We start from the raw sequence: 19,126 nt of genomic DNA, 5'->3' as shown, positions 1-19,126 counted from the left end.
ACTATGTTACTCAAGCTGGACAGTGCAGTGGTGCGAACTTTGCTCCGTGCAACTTCTCCCTCATGGGTTCAAGCAATTCTCGTGACAGCCTCCTGAGTAGCTGAGATTACAGGCACCAGTTACCACGCCCAGCTAATTTTTGTATTTTTACTACAGACAGGGTTTCATCATGTTGGCCAGGCTGGTCTCGAACTCCTGACTTCAAGTGATTTGCCCGCCTCAGCCTCCCAAAGTGCTGGGATTACAGGCATGAGCTACCATGCCTGGCCACTTAATTTTATGTTAGTTAATAATCATCCACAGTGAACTATTACAGATGAGAAGACTAAAACTTTGAGTTTAGTAATTTGGCAGGGAAGAGACATTTAGTACGTGATAGTAAGTTTCTTAGCTATGAATGTTAAGAATGTACAGATTAATGAAAAAGTAACTTCAGTAGGGGAAATATCAGAAATTTGGGCATTTAGAGCTTTTCTTGCCATTAAACACATGCATTGGCAGAGATATTTTTTACTTTTCAGATACGCAACTTAAAATTTTACATTTTTGTGTTCTTCAAAGCTTACCAGGTACTCTTAGATTCCTATGGCAGAAAGACAGCCCCAGTGATCAGTCTCCTCTGTGGCTTGCCTAGCAAATTGCTTCTAATTAATATGTTATAGCAAAGGTGATGGGATGTTACTTCTGTGATTAGGCTACAAGGGATTGTGATTTCTGTCTTGCTAACAGACTATCCCTTGCTGGCTTTGCTCAACTGCCATATGGAGAGGCCCATCTGGCAAGAAACTGAGGGCAGCCTCCTGTCAACAAGTGGCCAGGAACTGAGGTCCCCTGTCCAACAACCCAGGAGGAACAGAATCCCATCAACAACCGCATCAGCTTGGAAGCATATCCTTTCCCATCTGAATCTCCAGATTAGACCCCAGTGCTAAATTGTGCTTTGATTGTAGCCTTTTGAAAGACCCTGAAGCAGAAGATCCAGCTTAGCCATGCCTAGATTCCTGACCTACAGTATCTACCAAATAATGTGTATTGTGTTAAGCCACTAAGTTTGTGGTAACTTGTTAGGTATCAATAGATAATTAATGCGATTACCATACTTGATTATTAGAGAAACCTGAAAAGAAAGTCAAGAGACATCGGCACTTCTATTTTCCAGAGGAGAAAACCAAATTTCAGAAAAGTTACACACATTATCCAAAATGTCAAAATTGAAGCTATGATGAAATCCAAGATGGTTTTGAATATTATGTCCTGTGCTTGTCAGTTAGGCAATGCTTTGCACTGGGATTGAATGCTTAAAAAATTGAATCGTATGTTTTACCTTGTCTATGGTGGAAAACATTTTTTTATTTGCATGACCTAAAAAATGTAAATTGTTTGATTTGAATATCTGATCTTGGCTTTAAATCAGTTCATCGTAGTCACTTATTTCAATGTCCAATCTCAGTGATCAGATTTTCATATAAACACAGCTGAAATGTTTAAAATGGATTTTACAGATAGTCCTGACACCTCAGATTTTATTCTTCCAACTCAATACCTGAAACAGACATCTTCGTTACAATGGAGTTAGGCCCATTATAATTAAATCCAGATGATGCATTAATACAAAAGCGGGTATATATGAGTACAAAAAGGTCAAGTGATGCAATCTGGATGCTATATTTGTGCTGGTTAGAAATAGGAATATAAGACAACAATTATTTTGTACATATTTCCATTTAGGAGTCAGGCTGCGGCTAAGTGGAAGAGGAAAGCACTTTGCTAGTAGAGCAAAACTAGATAATTCACATTGAACAACGTAACCTTCAACCTACTTCACCAAGTTTAGCCATTACATTGATCAAGTGGCTGGATAATTACCTGGAGAGTTCACAGGTTGATGGTGTTGTAACATCATGCTCCAGCTGTGGTAGTCAGAACACTGTATTAATATTAAATGCAATTTCAGGAAACTTACTTTCCTTGTTGATTTATTAACAATGATATTCAATACTGTATATGCTGTGATACAGTGCACAATTGGAAAAAATTTTGGTAATTTTCTGATAAATACTATATTCTTTACATTTTCAATTCTCACACCTAAATTTATGTGATTAGTGTGTGGTAAAAACCTCGTGATTATATTTTGAGCTTTCAAATCATCTTTTTACTATCCTTCTACTGATATCTAGTTTTATTCTGCTTTTGCCTATGAAGGTGGAATAAGTCTCTTCTTTATCTTTACTTCTAAAAAAAAGGTCAACGACATAAGGATCCTTGAATTTGTACTGTAAACAGAAGCCATTCATAATTACTGTCGCTTGTTTGTTTGTTTTGTTAGAGTGCTTGTTCGTTTTCACAACTGACCCTATTTTTCAGTAAATTTCCTTAAGTGATGATACTTAACCCTGGATATCCACATTTAGGAATAAATTAATGGTATAAAGGCATTCTATGGTTTAAAAAATTTAAAGTATACCAACTATGTTCTGGAAGTCACTCTATCACTATTCATATGCCATTAGATAATTCACTTTGCTAAATCACAAATTCTTTAATTGTTGAATAAAACAATGTTCTATGAGCCTCTGAAAAAGTTTTTTTTCTTTTCAGTGATATATAAGCCCTTCAGAATGAAGACTCTTTGTCCAAGTTACACAGATTTTTGCCGTTTGTGAAGATGGAGTCACTGATGCCAGTTAACATGGGTGCATTACATAGTGTATCTTGAGTAATAAATATAACTATTCAAATTGACAACAATGTATTTAGCATACATCATTTTTCCTCTAAGGAAATTATTAGTGAAGGCACACATAATAATATTTTTCTGCACAAATGCTAACAGGAACTGGTGCCTTCAGTCCTAACAACCACAACAATAGAAATATATAACTATATAACTAAATATATATATATGTAGTTATATATGTACACACACATAACTGTATATGTGTGTGTATCTAGATAGATGACAGGCAGATAGATAGATGCATAGATAGATACAGTTTGATTGTTTAAGAAGAGCTAAACAATGATGCCTAAAGTTCCTTTTTTGCTTCACTAACTTATGGTAAGTGTCCTGGGATGGCTTTTGAAAAGTACTCACTAAATTTCTTTTTCCTAAGAAAAACATTGCACATAATATCTCAATATTCATTTTTGAGCATAAAAGGCAGAAAAAGCAGCATAATAATAGGATTTTTTCATGAGATTTGAATAATATAAATGAGAAGGAAGAAAATTGTCACAATTATATCTGGAAACATTGGAATAGAAAGCAATAAAACAATAAAATGGCAATTTCAGGAAAGACAAATAGGATTGCAGCTTTGAAGAGATACTATGAGATAAAATAAAAATGTAGGGTTTACATCAGTATATTAATATACAAAGTTGTATCTACAAAAAATGAGCAAATTTGTAATTACCTGATTAATATAATCTACCTATATGCTCAAACTAACTTATTTTTTTGAAAATGGCATTGTCATTAATGAAATTAACTGAACAGTTTCCAAATTAATGGTTTATGTATGAACCATGCTACACTGATATCCATATATAGATAATGTATAAATACATATACTTAAATTTTTAAGTTTGTAATACTTTGCAAACAATAGATGATTTCATTGGCTAAATCCCCACTTAAGTAAGTTCACTCAATTCAATTAAATATTTCCCCCATAAATCTCCTGTAGACATGGAACTATTGATTTTCTTTTCTCATCTTTGTGAATTATACCTGTGCTCTGGTGAGGACGTGCTAGATAAGTTCCCAAAAATAAAAACTTAGTTTTAAATATTATTTGGAATTAAGATTAAAAGATATTGTGATATGAATTACCTTGTCAATTTTGTGATATAGATTTTACTAAACATTTTTTTGACTCAGTAATTTTGCATTTTCCAACATCAGAATAATCACAATTATAGTCTTGTTCTAAGTACCTATGTGTGTTGAGGAGTTTAGTGTACAAGAAGCCGTTAGCTTCATTCCACACAAGCAGAGAAAATGGGTCCAGTGAAACAGCCTAAATAAAATACGTTAACAGGTTTCTTATCCATAATTTTGACAGCAGTGTCATGTACTGATAATCCAATTATAATGAAGTACTGACATTATTGAAAAATCATATATAATAGTTCTAATTTTACTTTTTATTATTATTCAAAAATTATGCCCTTTTCTTCCTCTACAACTTGTAAACAACAGACAAAATCCTTTTGTCGTGGGATAGCATAAGATAGTAAAGGCCTTTTTAAATACTAAAGCTTTGGAGATGTATTTCACTGATTTTGAGTCCCTCTAGTTCTAATGGATAATGAGAGGTAGGTCCCAGCAGTCTAACAAAGAAAAAAAATTAGGGAAAAATTTTAGTTTTTAGAAAAGTAATTTTCTCATGCTGCTTTTGGCTAACTAAATTTAGTCAAGTGGAAAAAACCAAACTGGATAAAATACAACGCAATAATTTTGAAATCTGTGAGCCTTCTTTATATCTTGCATATTTGAATTGCTTTCAAGTAGTTTGGCGAGAGCTTCCTACCATATATGTATATATACATATATATATGACTATATATAAATATATATATGGATATGAATACATATAGGGGCTATATATTTTGAGATTTTATATATATATAGGGAGATGTATATATCAGCAAAGAGATATATTGGGAGACATATATAGGAGCATATATATATATATAGGGATATATATAAGAATATACGTGTGGAAAGACACACACAGGTATACGCACACACACATATATATGTGTGTTTAGGATATATATATATATAAATACACATATATGTGTGTGTGTGCGTGTGTGTGTGTCTGTATCATATATCTACTTAGTTTCTAAGTATGTCTAGAGTGGAAGAAACCCCACCATGAAAAAATTTTAGAAATCATGAAATAAGAAAGTAGCAGGTTTCTCATAAAATAATATCTTAAATACTATACCTTTTGGATTTCAAAAAGATGGAGACAATTGGAGAAGAGTTTGCTATTAAAGTAGCTTCATTATGTGGTCAAGAGCTGTTTCCCTTTAAAAGAAGTGAGGGGATGTTGATCAAACATAAAATAGCATTCTCATCCTTGTTTGATTTAGTGTATGACTTGGAGGCTACCATGGATTGTTCAATTGACCTTGATGGATGTTTCCAATCATTACTTTTTCCTGGTTGTATCAAGGCCAAGTCCACCAGATGTCAGTACAATATAAATTATCCAAATTCTTTAATTTAAAAGCCAAATATAGAAGACAAAAATGAAATTGCCATAAAACAAAGGCACTTCATTGAATTATAACAAAATTACCTATATGAAATAGGGGGAGAGATTGTAAAACTGGTCATTATAAACTGTAATGTGATTTTTAAAAAATTTCTAATAGCCTTCTTTAACTTAATGTAATCTGAATAAATCTGATCTAGTATTTATCCTTCTTCCTGTTTCATTATCATTCAAATGTAGTATTTGCCAGATGACTTCTTTATTCACTGATGGTTTCATGCGTTATCATTTCCTCATTACATTTTTCTCCTGATTATTTTTTCTACTCTAGAAAAAGACACAACCATGAAAGTAGTATATTCCCTGACATATTTCTTTACTTGATCACAGTTAAACTAAAGGTTAATATGGGTAACACTTGCTGGCAATGCGTTGAATTCTTGATGTTAAGACATACCAATGACATTTTTTTTCCAAATATGTTTGAAAATATAATTTTTGTGGTTGATGAGAAAGTTGTTACTTTACATCCTTAATGCATGCACACACACAAACACACACACACACATACTCGAGAAAAAAAGAGGCTTCATAGAAGTGAGAGAAAAATATCACGAAGCCTGTGTTTGTCTCTATTTGTTTATTGTTCTTTGTGTAGAAATGTACAGGAGAGAAGATTTGCTCCTTCTGCTTAGCATTAGAGGAACTCTCTTTCTCTCTCAAATTTAGTTTCTTTCTTTCTTTTGTTTTGTTTTTTCCAATTTATGGCACTCAACAGAGTTTTCCACTTCACCTTCCCAACTCCAATACCTACATCTTGGGATACCTAGTGTGACTACTGGGTAAGGATATATATAGTGACAGAATTCCAGGACAAAGTAATATGAGAAACAGACAAGCTAATGCCACCCTTCATGCTTGCTGCTGCTAATAATATGCTTTTGCCAACCTGAGAATTGTGCAATAGGTAGAATCTTCATCTACTATTTTATCCTTGCACTTTCAACCCAAAAGCCACCACTCTGTTCCTTTAAGGAAATGGTCAAGTAATGGTTTTCTTCCTATACCTAGGTAATTCGCTCCTCAGGCCTTGCAGTATCCCCAAATTTATCTTCATATTTTTTCACACCTAAAATTATTTCATTATTTTGTTTAAATATCAAAGGGCCTGATTTTTCGGCACATATTCTGCATTCCATGAGTTTATAATCTGAGCAAAAGGACCAATCGTGATCAAAGCTGTAAGAGAACATGTTAGAGACATGGTGTAGTTTGTTCTGAGAAAGTAAACTTGTAGAGTATAAATGGCTCACATCGATTTGAAAGTACCTGTCAAGTTGGGCTAAGCCCAACAAAGGCAAGAAAACTGAGAGCTCAGCTACCCAAAGGATGAAGATCTGGATTTCATCAGGGAAGCTGGAGAAACCAGTGATGGCAAATTATAAAACAGAGAATGCATTTACACCATCAATTTCTGAACAAAATATTAATGACTAATACTTATTAATCTAAAGGAAACAGATAAACTAAAAGACACTGCTCTTTTAATATATCACATTTTAACAGGAGAAAAACCATAAGATTATCCAAAGAACTTTTTAAAAACACATTTGATGTGATTCAGTATTCATTCATAGTTTCAAAAGCCATAACCACAAAAAATAGATGGGAATTTTCTTAATCTGAAGAAAGGCAAAAACAAACATATAAACAAATACAAAACCTACAGCAAGGATTCAAACCCTCCCCAAAGGCCAGAGAAAAATACCTAAAAAGATGTCTGGAATCACTGTGATTCCTGTTTCAAAATTGTTCTAGGCATGTGTTTTCAACACAATTTGTACAGGAATCACTCAGTTTCATCTTCTCTCACCCCCACCTCTTTGGTGTCACTTTCCCACCTTTCCTGCTTGCCAGTGGATCATGGCCATCTTCTTGTCTGTTAACTATCTTGGCTGCCATTGTCTTTTCCAGGATTAGACATTTTAGTATTCCTGGACAGGACCTGCAGAAGATCTCACACCTAGGATCAAACTGATTGTACCCTTGGAAGTTCTGGCTCCCTCTGCTTTATCTAGATTTATATGAAATACCAGAGTGTAGGGCAGAGAATCTGGTTTCCCCCAAGGCTTCTTAAGATGTCTGGTAACACAACACAAAAATTTAAGAGTGATGGTATGTTACTTTGCTTGATTCATTGTTCCTCAATGTAAACACATATTGAAATACCACATTGCACTCCATAAATATATCCAACTCTTATTTGTTAATTTTTAAAAAGTTTAGGAGAGTTAATGACCTGTAGAACAACATGACACACAAAGCAAGACAGAGAACTGGCAGAAGAGTGTCCCTCCCTTCCTCCTGTTAACAGTGTCCCAAGACACAGAGGTTACCTATGTGTCTCTACAAATATCTTGTATACCACAGCAATATGTTTTGTCTTTGTTTGTTCAATTTTGGTAGCAGCTAGGTAGCATACTATATTGTCATTACTTTTCTGCCTTATCTTTTTATTTTTCCCTTCACTTTTAGGACTATATCCCACTTAAATATAAGATTAGCATATACTTAGTGCTTGAGTGTTTTCTAGAAAACTTGGATTAAACAAGTTCCTAGTCAATGTAATAATAAAGGGAAATCAATTGAATGGGAAATGGCTGAAAAATAGAAATCAAAATGCCATTAACTGTTGGCAAAATTGTCCATATAAATAATGTACGAAATCTGCAGATTAATTATAGTATTTGAAAGAAAGAGTTTAGAATCTAGCAGTGGCTTTTGGATACAAATGTGATGAACTCAAACAGCTGTTAGTAATAAACTAAATTAATATATCTTGATATATCAAGTAAAATATGGTATTGAACATGAATAAATTGAAGTTCATAAATATAATTAATCTCAAAAATACAACGTTGTCTGAAAGAATAAAGTCATAGAAAAACACATGAAGTATGCTTCCATTTATATAATTTTAAAAATAGATATATATTCATCTAAATGAATATATGTATGCTTCAAAATACCATCAAGTAAATCAAGGGAAAAATTATAACAAAATTGAAGTTGATATTACCTTATGAGGTGAGAAGAAAAGGAATAAGATGGGGACAGTCATATAGGAAGTTTTCCAAGGAAATAATAATACTCTCTTAAGCTAAATGGTGAATGCATAGTAGTCATTTTAGCCTCCTTTTAGCTCTAGACATAATATACACATTTTGCATGTACAATTGATTTCACATTAAAATATTAAATTCCTATGGAATTTTTTTGTTGTTGTTGTTGTTGTTGTTTTTAGTCAGGTTGTACCAAAACATCTCTAGATATACTGTGCTGATTTTGGGTAAGATAGGGTTTACAGGTTACAGTAATTCAGAAATCTATTTATTTGAGTAGGCACCACAGGTAAATTTCTGATGTGCAGGTAGTTTTAAGATCATCAAGCTAAAATAGCAAAATAATTTCATCTTTAGTTACATTTTGTTCTGATGAGCTGGCCTGGAGATATAACTATCTTATTGAACTTTTTCTTTCCCCCATCAGTGGGAAGATTTATTTAAGTTCAACATAACCAACTTACTTACAAACTCTTAGTGCACAACTCATATATCCGTCTGAGACTATATGCCTCTGGTACAGCAGGGAAGAGGTGCAAAGCATTATTTTCAAGAAGTTTCATTTGAATATATCAGAGCCCCTGCAGTGTGAGGGCCTTCGAAAGAAACAAAAATAGATAGTATGTGCTTACTGGAGAAAATGCAGGATTTGAAGTTGGCAGTACCTAGGGATAGATTTTTTTTTTTTTTTTTGAGAGGAGGAATCATTCCCTCTGATACTTTAAATATATAGTACCTTTTTAATTTCTTATAAGGTTGGCTCATTCCTTTGTGTCTTCTGCATGGAAGATGATGACTTCAAGAAGCTGAATATGTTACAGAAAATAATTAAAAACTTTCCATCATCTACTGAAGTATTCAAGCACATAGAAGACTACCGCAGAAAGAAAGAAAGGGAGAAACTGGGGGAGCAATGAGAAAACTCAAGTGTATTTTGCAAAATGACAGTTTTTAAAACAAGCCCAAGGGTTCGTTAAGGCCTTTTCTTAGATGTAGAGCCTAAGTGTTACATTTTGGGGGTTTTTAATGACACAAGATCATTCATTAAAATCTAGCTTTTCTTGGATGTTTGTTATGTGATTTCTCAGACTACCACAGGCTTCCAGATCTGAAGAAAAATCTCTCCCATTAAGACCCCAAATAGATTCCTCAATATAATTTTCTCTAAGAAACAAAATAAATGCCTTTAACTTTCCTATATCTTGAAAAATTAAATCATAGAGCAGAAATTTTCCGCTGAGGAAATAATTAAATGTATTGCACATATTATTTTGTATCTGAGTTAATGTGATGAGAAGGAGAAGGGAACTGAAGGGAGAAAAATAATTAGAAACAAATATAGATACATTGAATTGCTGAAAGGCCCCACAGGGGAAACACACACACACACATACTCTAAATAAATATTTTTTAAAAAACAAACAAAACATCCTACTTCAGTTAGAGGGCTGTACTAGTAGCGATAGGTACCTGATATGTTGAAAGTTCCACTCTGCCCTTTACTCAGCAGGAACACATAATTACAACAGCTAAAATTACAGAAAAAAAATAAAGTGAAATGGTTCAGCTCTTGGGAGCCAAACACAAACAGCAGCTCTGACCTTTAAATCTCTCGTGACTGCATGAGCAGTGGTTCATCCCAGCACAATAGCTTTAAAAAGATTAGTAATCAGTTTTCTTAAAAAATATTGCAGGTGTTTGAATTGAGTGATCATTTAAAATTAATAAACAAAAAGTCAAAATGGACTTTTATTCATACGACTGATAGGAGGCTTGTAAAGGGTTTGTTACAGTTGGAAATAGTATATAGAATGCATTAAGCTTTTTACAGGAAAAAATGTTTATTCATATTTTATCATTACAATTTCTAGCTCTTAACAATTGTTGAAAAGGGGAACAGAGAAATGAAATAAATAGCAGTGTGTGTATCAGGAGAAGTCCATCATAGAAACTGAAAAAACACTTTCAAGTTCGTATCTCCTTCTCAATGTCAATGTCTGCAAGCAACAACCACCAGTAGTTACTTGATGTCAAAGCACTGCACTATGGAGAAAGAGCAAGGGGCATCAGGCCAATAACAATTGCTGTTGATATAGTATGTGAGCAAGCATTATTAGAACGGAAGAGAATGAAAGCCCTCCTGCTATGAAATGCATGTTAATTAAGCATGCAGTCCTTGACAACTACAGCAGTAAGAACAGTTTATGAACAGTGAGTACAGTAGCCAATTGCCAGGATAAAGAGCATCTAGTGATGGGTACCTGACTCTCTTTCCATGATCGACAAGTTGTTGAAACTAGAAAACAAAAATCAAAATATAGACAGTGTTCTCTTTCGCTCACTCTTATTTTCCCCACTTTATTGAGGTATAATTGACAAATAAGAATTATATCTATTCAAGGCATATCATATTCATTGCAAATACGTATACACACATCTATTCAAGGTGTACAACTTTTACATATATTGTATATGTTGTCAAATAATTTCCATGATCAAGCTAATTAACATTCCTATCGCCTTACATAGTTGCTTCATTTTGTGAGGGGTGTGTGGGTGTGTGTGTGGGGGTGTGTGTGTGTGCACACTGAGAATACTTAGGATCTACTTGCTTAGAGAATGTCAAGTATGCAATAGGTTTTTATTAACTGCAGCGAACATGCTGTACATCAGGTTTCTGGAACTTTCTCATCTTATAACTGCAAGTTTCTACCCTTTGACCAACATCTCACCCAGCCAACCCTTGGTAACCACCCTTCTACTCTTCGTTTCTATAAAACAGACTTTTTTAGATTTAACATATACTTGGCATAACATCCTCCAGGTTCATCTCTCTTGTTCCAAATGGCTGAATTGCCTTCTTTATCAAAGCTGAATACTATCTCATTGCAAACATGTATACACACACAAACACATACACACACACACACACATATATATATCATAATTTCTTTATTAATCCATCAGTAGGCATTAAGGTTATTTTCCACATCTTGGCTATCACAAATAGTACTGCAATAAAAATGGGAGTGCAGATATCTCCTCAAGATAGTGATTTTACTGCCTTTGGATGTACACCCAGAAGTAAAATTGCTGAATCAGGAATTACTCTTGCAAATGTTTCTTTTAAAATGATATGAACATAGCTTTTGAGCCATAAAGGGAATATAATACATATTTTACATAGTAAATCAATAAAGACTAAACTCCTCTTTTACTATGTCTATTTTTTTCTCTTTAATCCTAAATTTGGTAAGTGAAATACTTTTTTATAATAGCTTTTAGTTAATTGGCATTTAGTGAATGCAAAGATAAACTTTTTAAAAAAAGAATTTCTTCCTTTTTATAAGGTGAAGGAGCAAATGTTTGAATTATGTAATTAATAAATTAAAATATAATGTGTACATTGTCATAACTACTATCCAGATAAAATTCATTAAGCTTAAAGCTAAATGTAAAAGCTGCAAATTTATTTATTTATGTAGTTGTACATTTGTATATGTCTACCTAAATATATAAGGTGTGGTAAGATTAGTTAAAAAGCTTATGGAAAATTAACTTAATTTTCCCAAAGAAAAATTGAAACATAAAAAAAGTCTTCTTAATATGTTGATTCTGAATGTGAGGATTGAGTTTTAGAAAAGAAAGATTAAGAGCTGAAAGAGGAGAAAATACTTGAAAATAAATTATAATTTTTAAAGATTAGTAAATAATTAAAGGCAACATTTGAAAAACAAACAATTAGTAAAACAGATTATTACCCTTTTAAAAATAGGGAAACATTGAAATGATTCAAGAGACTATGAGAAATACAGAGAGTTAACATATTTTGAAAACAAAAACTTTTTTTGTCTGGGTACAAAATAACTTGGTTGCTTCACAAAAGACAAATGCAAATTCAATTTCTTCCCATTTTATACATCATCCACGTACAATCTGAAGAAATAATTTATTACTAAATATTTTCCTTATGAATAAAGTTTTGATATTAAGTTGATTTTATTAAGAATTTTAAGTTTTTTGAATTTTATTTTTATTATTCATAAGCTTTTGAACTAATCTTATAATACCTTATATATGTAGATAGACATATACAAATGTACAACTACATAAATAATTAATAAAATTAGAGCCTTTACATTTAGTTTAATAAACTTTATCTGCATAGTAAGACAATGCACATATTACATTTAAATTTATAATTTTATATGTAGCGATTCTCTAAACAAACTGACATATGGTATTTGTTAGCTTGTATGAAAACTCATATTTTTCTGTAATTATTATACTTAACATATTGTTAATCATTATATAATCACATTTAACCAAAGTGACCAACTATTGTTATCCCTTAACCCAAAGAAAAGTAGAAGACAGGAAACCAATAAATATCTAGCTGTTTCTTTCCAGGAGCACACATTTCATATTAGCTTTCCAAATTTAAAAATGGCAAAAACTCCCACATAACTAACATTATCCAAAATCATTTGCACATCACCTGATTTTCTAACCATTTAAAAATGTAGAACTAATTTGGTTACGAAGTTACATATCAAAATTCTTTAAATATTTATAAATTTATTAAATTTAAAACTTGTAATGATATCAAAGTGAACTAAAGATCTACAAATTACAAATTCATTCAATCAAACACAATTTTGTTTTTATCATTTTAATTTGTAAGAACAATAACTTGATAACACAAAACCGATATACACATTTAGAATTCTTAAAGAAATAGAGTTTGATTCTACTTCTTCAAAATCTAGAATATTATGTTGACTTTAGATATATACAATTAAATGAAAGAGAAGACAGATAATAATTTTTTGGTCAAATTAACTACCTCACTGTAAATTTTCAAAAATTCCTCTATTTATCATGGATATCAAATAAAAATTTCTAACAAAATTTATGAGCTTTAACTCTGGTCTTTAATTTTTAATTCTTTAAATATTGTTTAAAATATCTCTTTGTCATCTAATCTTAGAACTAGTGGTCTTATAATAAGCAAAGATATTAGTTAACTATATTTCTTAGTGAAATTTTAAAATGAACAATTTCTTGCAGAGCAAACAGTTTTAAAGATCAAAACGAAAACTATTTACTTTTACTTACTCCTTTTAGAAATTTTTAACACTGTCTTGACCATTTCTAGCATGTACAAATATTGGCAGCCCTTCATTTGATTAATCTTCAGTTTTCTAAGAAATAGGAATAGAATATAGAAATGGAAGAATAAAGGTGATATAGAGATACACAGATATGGAGGGAAAGGGGGAAAAGCATGACAGAGAGAGTGGGAGGAAAAGGGAAGGACAGTGGAAGTGGGAGAAGGAGAAAGGAACAATCAATTACAGCTAGGTTAAACAATGTCCCAGGGCCTTGATAATTTTATCAAACCACAAGATTAAAAAGTCATTGTTTATTCACCTAGAAAGTGTAAAACCTGAAGTAAGAGAAATTCTCATAACAAACAGTCTTACTGGGTATATACCCAAAGGATTATAAATCATTCTACTATAAAAACACATGCATACATATGTTTAGTGCAGTGCTGCTCACAACAGTGAAGACTTGGAACCCACCCAAATGCCCATCAATGATAGACTGGATAAAGAAAAGGTGGCACATATACACCATGGAATACTATGCAGCCATAAAAAAGGATGAGTTCATGTCCTTTGAAGGGACATGGATGAAGTTGGAAACCATCATTCTCAACAAACTAACACAGGAACAGAAAACCAAACACCGCATGTTTTCACTCATAAGTGGGAGTTGAACAATGAGAACACATGGACATAGGGAGGGGAACATCACACACCAGGGCTTGTCAGGGGGTGGGGGACGAGGGGAGGGATAGCATTAGGAGAAATACCTAATGTAGATGATGGGTTGATGGGTGCAGCAAACAACCATGGCACATGTATACCTAGGTAACAAACCTGCACGTTCTGCACATGTATCCCAGAACTTAAAGTATGTGTATAAGAAAAAAAAAAGTTCAAAAGCAAAAGACAATTGAAGACAGTGGTGTAGTATGGAATATTAGACTGTGAGAAGTTGGGTCATCTAAGCAAAAGAAAATATAGGTCAATACAAGCTGTGCTGCAACATTATTTTAGTACAATTAGAGTAGTGATGTACATCGGAGCAAAACTAGACCAGAGGGTCTCTTAGAACTTATTTGCCAACTCAGTCCCAGTAGGCAGAAATTGTTTACAGTTTCTGCAATCACTGTTATTATTCTAATGCAAAAACATAGGCACAATAATTCTGAGAATAGATATCTTTATTCCTGGGAGAGTTTCATAAAAATTTTTAGGGCCAGCAAGCTTAAATTCAAAAAAAGAGACAAATCTGGAAGAAAGCATACCAGCAAAGTAAGAAAAGTTCAAGTCTTTCTTTCTTTTTTTAATTTTATTTATTTTATTTTATTATTATACTTTAGGTTTTAGGGTACATATGCACAATGTGCAGGTTTGTTACATGTGTATCCATGTGCCATGTTGGTTTGCTGCACCCATTAACTCATCATTTAGCATTAGGTATATCTTCTAATGCTGTCTCTCCCCCCTCCCCCAACCCCACAACAGTCCCCGGAGTGTGATGTTCACCTTCCTGTGTCCATGAGATCTCATTGTTCAATTCCCACCTATGAGTGAGAACATGCAGTGTTTGGTTTTTTGTCCTCGCAATAGTTTACTGAGAATGATGGTTTCCAGTTTCATCCATGTCCCTACAAAGGACATGAACTCATCATTTTTTATGGCTGCATAGTATTCCATGGTGTATATGTGCCACATTTTCTTAATCCAGTCTATTGTTGTTGGACATTTGGGTTGGTTCCAAGTCTTTGCTATTGTGAATAGTGTAGCAATAAACATACGTGTGCATGTGTCTTTATAGCAGCATGATTTATAGTCCTTTGGGTATATACCCAGTAATGGGATGGCTGGGTCAAATGATATTTCTAGTTCTAGATCCCTGAGGAATCGCCACACTGACTTCCACAATGGTTGAACTAGTTTACAGTCCCACCAACAGTGTAAAAGTGTTCCTATTTCTCCACATTCTCTCCAGCACCTGTTGCAGCTTTCTACATATGGCTAGCCAGTTTTCCCAGCACCATTTATTAAATAGGGAATCCTTTCCCCATTTCTTGTTTTTGTCAGGTTTGTCAAAGATCAGATGGTTGTAGATATGCGGCATTATTTCTGAGGGCTCTGTTCTGTTCCATTGATCTATGTCTCTGTTGTGGTACCAGTACCATGCTGTTTTTGTTACTGTAGCCTTGTAGTATAGTTTGAAGTCAGGTAGCGTGATGCCTCCAGCTTTGTTCTTTTGGCTTAGGATTGACTTGGTGATGCCAGCTCTTTTTTGGTTCCATATGAACTTTAAGGTAGTTTTTTCCAATTCTGTGAAGAAAGTCATTGGTAGCTTGATGGGGATGGCATTGAATCTATAAATTACCTTGGGCAGTGTGGCCATTTTCACGATATTGATTCTTCCAAACCATGAGCATGGAATGTTCTTCCATTTGTTTGTATCCTCTTTTATTTCATTGAGCAGTGGTTTGTAGTTCTCCTTGAAGAGGTCCTTCACATCCCTTGTAAGTTGTATTCCTAGGTATTTTATTCTCTTTGAAGCAATTGTGAATGGGAGTTCATTCATGATTTGGCTCTCTGTTTGTCTGTGATTGGTGTACAAGAATGCTTGCGATTTTTGTACATTGATTTTGTATCCTGAGACTTTGCTGAAGTTACTAATCAGCTTAAGGAGATTTTGGGCTGAGACAATGGGGTTTTCTAGATATACAATCATGTCATCTGCAAACAGGGACAATTTGACTTCCCTCTTTTCCTAATTGAATACCCTTTTTTTCCTTCTCCTGCCTGATTGCCCTGGCCAGAACTTCCAGCACTATGTTGAATAGGAGCGGTGAGAGAGGGCATCCCTGTCTTGTGCCAGTTTTCAAAGGGAATGCTTCCAGTTTTTGCCCATTCAGTATGATATTGGCTGTGGGTTTGTCATAGATAGCTCTTATTATTTTGAGATACGTCGAAAGGGTCAAGTCTTTCTAATCTGACAAGGATATATGGAAGTTTTGGTGCCTGGGTACTATGGGCTGAATTGTGTCCTCCTAAAATTTATGTCCCGAAGCCCTAACCCCTAGTTCCTCAGAATCTATTTTTGAGGATAGAGCCTTTCAAGGGAAGGATTAAGTTTAAATGAAGCCCTTTAGAGTGGGTCCTAATCTAATCTGATTGGCGTCTTTATAAGAAGAGGAAATTTGCCCATGCATGCAGGAATGAAAGAGAGAAAGAGAGAGAGAGAGAGAGAGAGAGAAACTAGGGATATTTGTGCACAGAGGAAATATCATGTGAGGAAACCAAACCTGCTGATATCTCCATATTGAACTTCTAGTCTCTAGAGCTATCGCAAAATAATGTTTTGTTGCTTAAACCACCCAGTCTATGGTATTTCCTTATGAAAATCCTAGCAAACTAATACACTGGGTGACTCATATTGCACCAGCACTAACATGCCATTTTTTTATTATTATTATTTTCATGATTCTCCAGATCAGAAGTTTCTTTGTATAGATAAATACTATCAGATAAACTTGTATAAAGTTTAGTTTCCTAGACCCAGTCCCAGAAATATTATAGGTTTGGAGTAATGCCCAGAAATCTGAAAATTTGCAAGCACCCAGCAGTGATTCTGATGTTGGAGTATTAAAAACAAAGTTTCAGACAAACTTCTATAGATGTGTGTGAGGAATACTCACATCTCCAGAAAACTATGCAGGTAGGTGTTCTCTAATCAGTTTGAACTATTGAGCAGGAGAATTAGGAATGTAGGGATGTCTTTGTACTCATCCTTTAAAATAATAAATGTTGAGTGTTTGAGATACTTTTTCATGATTTTATGATCCCTCAGTGTGATTCATTTAATAAATTGATACATTACACATTTTATTAGGTAACAATAGGTTAAGATCAAGCACTGTGTCATGACTTTTATACTGAGATTTCTGTGCAGTTTATTTCTTGCTTATGACTATGGTACAAATGTGGATAGCTTCATGAGTGTAGGTCCTGCACAGTAACATTGAACACAGAAGTGTTGCCCCCTTGGTTTAAGGTTTTGTTGTTGCCATCTTAAAATTCTTAGTAATTTTGAACAAGAAGCTTGCATATTCATTTTGCATGGGGCCTTGCGCATTACATGCCTGATCCTGAGTACCAAATCAGGTTTAAAGTTTATGACTTATGACAAAGATGTCTGTATTTCCCTTGGGTTTCATTTATGTTTTTAGCCTCAGAAATTATCAGAGTTGAATTAAAAACCCATATGATAGAAGTCACTCTTCATGTTGCGTTGTCACTAATGACGGGGGAATGTAGCTGAAGAGTTATACTCATGTCTTTTAATGAATTTCACGTATACTAGCATTCACTATCCCACACGAAGGCATGTAAAGATCATGGGGAAGACGGAGATTTTAACAACCATCAGGTGAATCTGGTATACTTCTCACTCTTTATCTTTGTCTACAATTGGAGTATTTTCTATCCACAGGTTTATGGCACAGCTCATTTCTCGTGCTTTAAAAATACCAAGGAAAATCACACCAGGAATGTCTCTCCTCCATTTCAAGCTACATAATTTCTTTTATCCTTTGTTTTCCTTTCTGTATTAAGCATAATTATGGAAAATAAGATTTTTGTCGTGTCAAAATGATATGTTTGAAGAAGAATTAGAGTATCTCTTAAAACAGTCTTCAATCCTTTTTTTGTTCCTCTCACTTCACACTTGTTATACTCAAAGAAACATAATTATGTATTACGGTTTAGGGAAAATTACCCCTGCAAATCTATATTCTATAAATTTAATTCCAGAAAACTGATTAAGACTTAATTATGGATTAAAATGTGTGTAGTAATAAGAATTATAATTACAATGATATCTAACATATATTTTGTATTCACTGTGTTTCTAGCACTTTACTAAGTGCTTTACATATATCAATATCTTTGATCTTCACAAAAACTATATGAGTTAGGTGTTCCCAGGCATTATGGATGATGAAATTAAGGCACAGAGAAGTGTGGGTGACTGTCCCAGCATCCAGGGTTACCCATTGTATGGAGGAGACTCCTAAACTATAATATTAGGTAGAATAAGACAGAAATTTTCAAATACCCTTCTTTTGGTTCTTATCAAAAAAATTAATTTCTCATTAAGATACGTTTGGTCTTACTTATAAATTCTTAAATAGCAACATATATTCTATCACTCAAAACAAAGTACAGCAAAATCCCAATAATTACCTCTGCAAGACCTGAGCAGCACATACAGAAATTCTATGTTAATATTTTTAATACTGTGTTGAATAAATATGTACAAAGGACTATTATTCCTCAACGTAGATTATATGCACACAGTGGCTGCTTGAAATAAGAAACTATTTGGGAAACAGTGAAATGTCTTTATTGTGTGACCTTTTAAATGTACTTATATCCCCTAAAATGGGACAATTCTCAAAACATCAGATTACATGTATGTGGCATCAGAACTATGAACTTAACACTTATCTTGCTGTCATTAAGTTTTAGGTGGTTCCAACTGTGAAGAACAAGGTGTGTGTTTGTGTTCTATGAGAATGATTTTATTCACTCTGTATCTAGATTAAGTGTGAGAAGATGAGAGCTGAGGCTCTGGTCAGGTAGAATACCCAGGAAGCATGGCTCATATACCAGG

This window comes from Nomascus leucogenys, chromosome 21, assembly GCF_006542625.1.
Source record: "Nomascus leucogenys isolate Asia chromosome 21, Asia_NLE_v1, whole genome shotgun sequence".
In the NCBI taxonomy this organism is placed as follows: domain Eukaryota; kingdom Metazoa; phylum Chordata; class Mammalia; order Primates; family Hylobatidae; genus Nomascus; species Nomascus leucogenys.
This window is presented reverse-complemented; position numbering follows the sequence as displayed.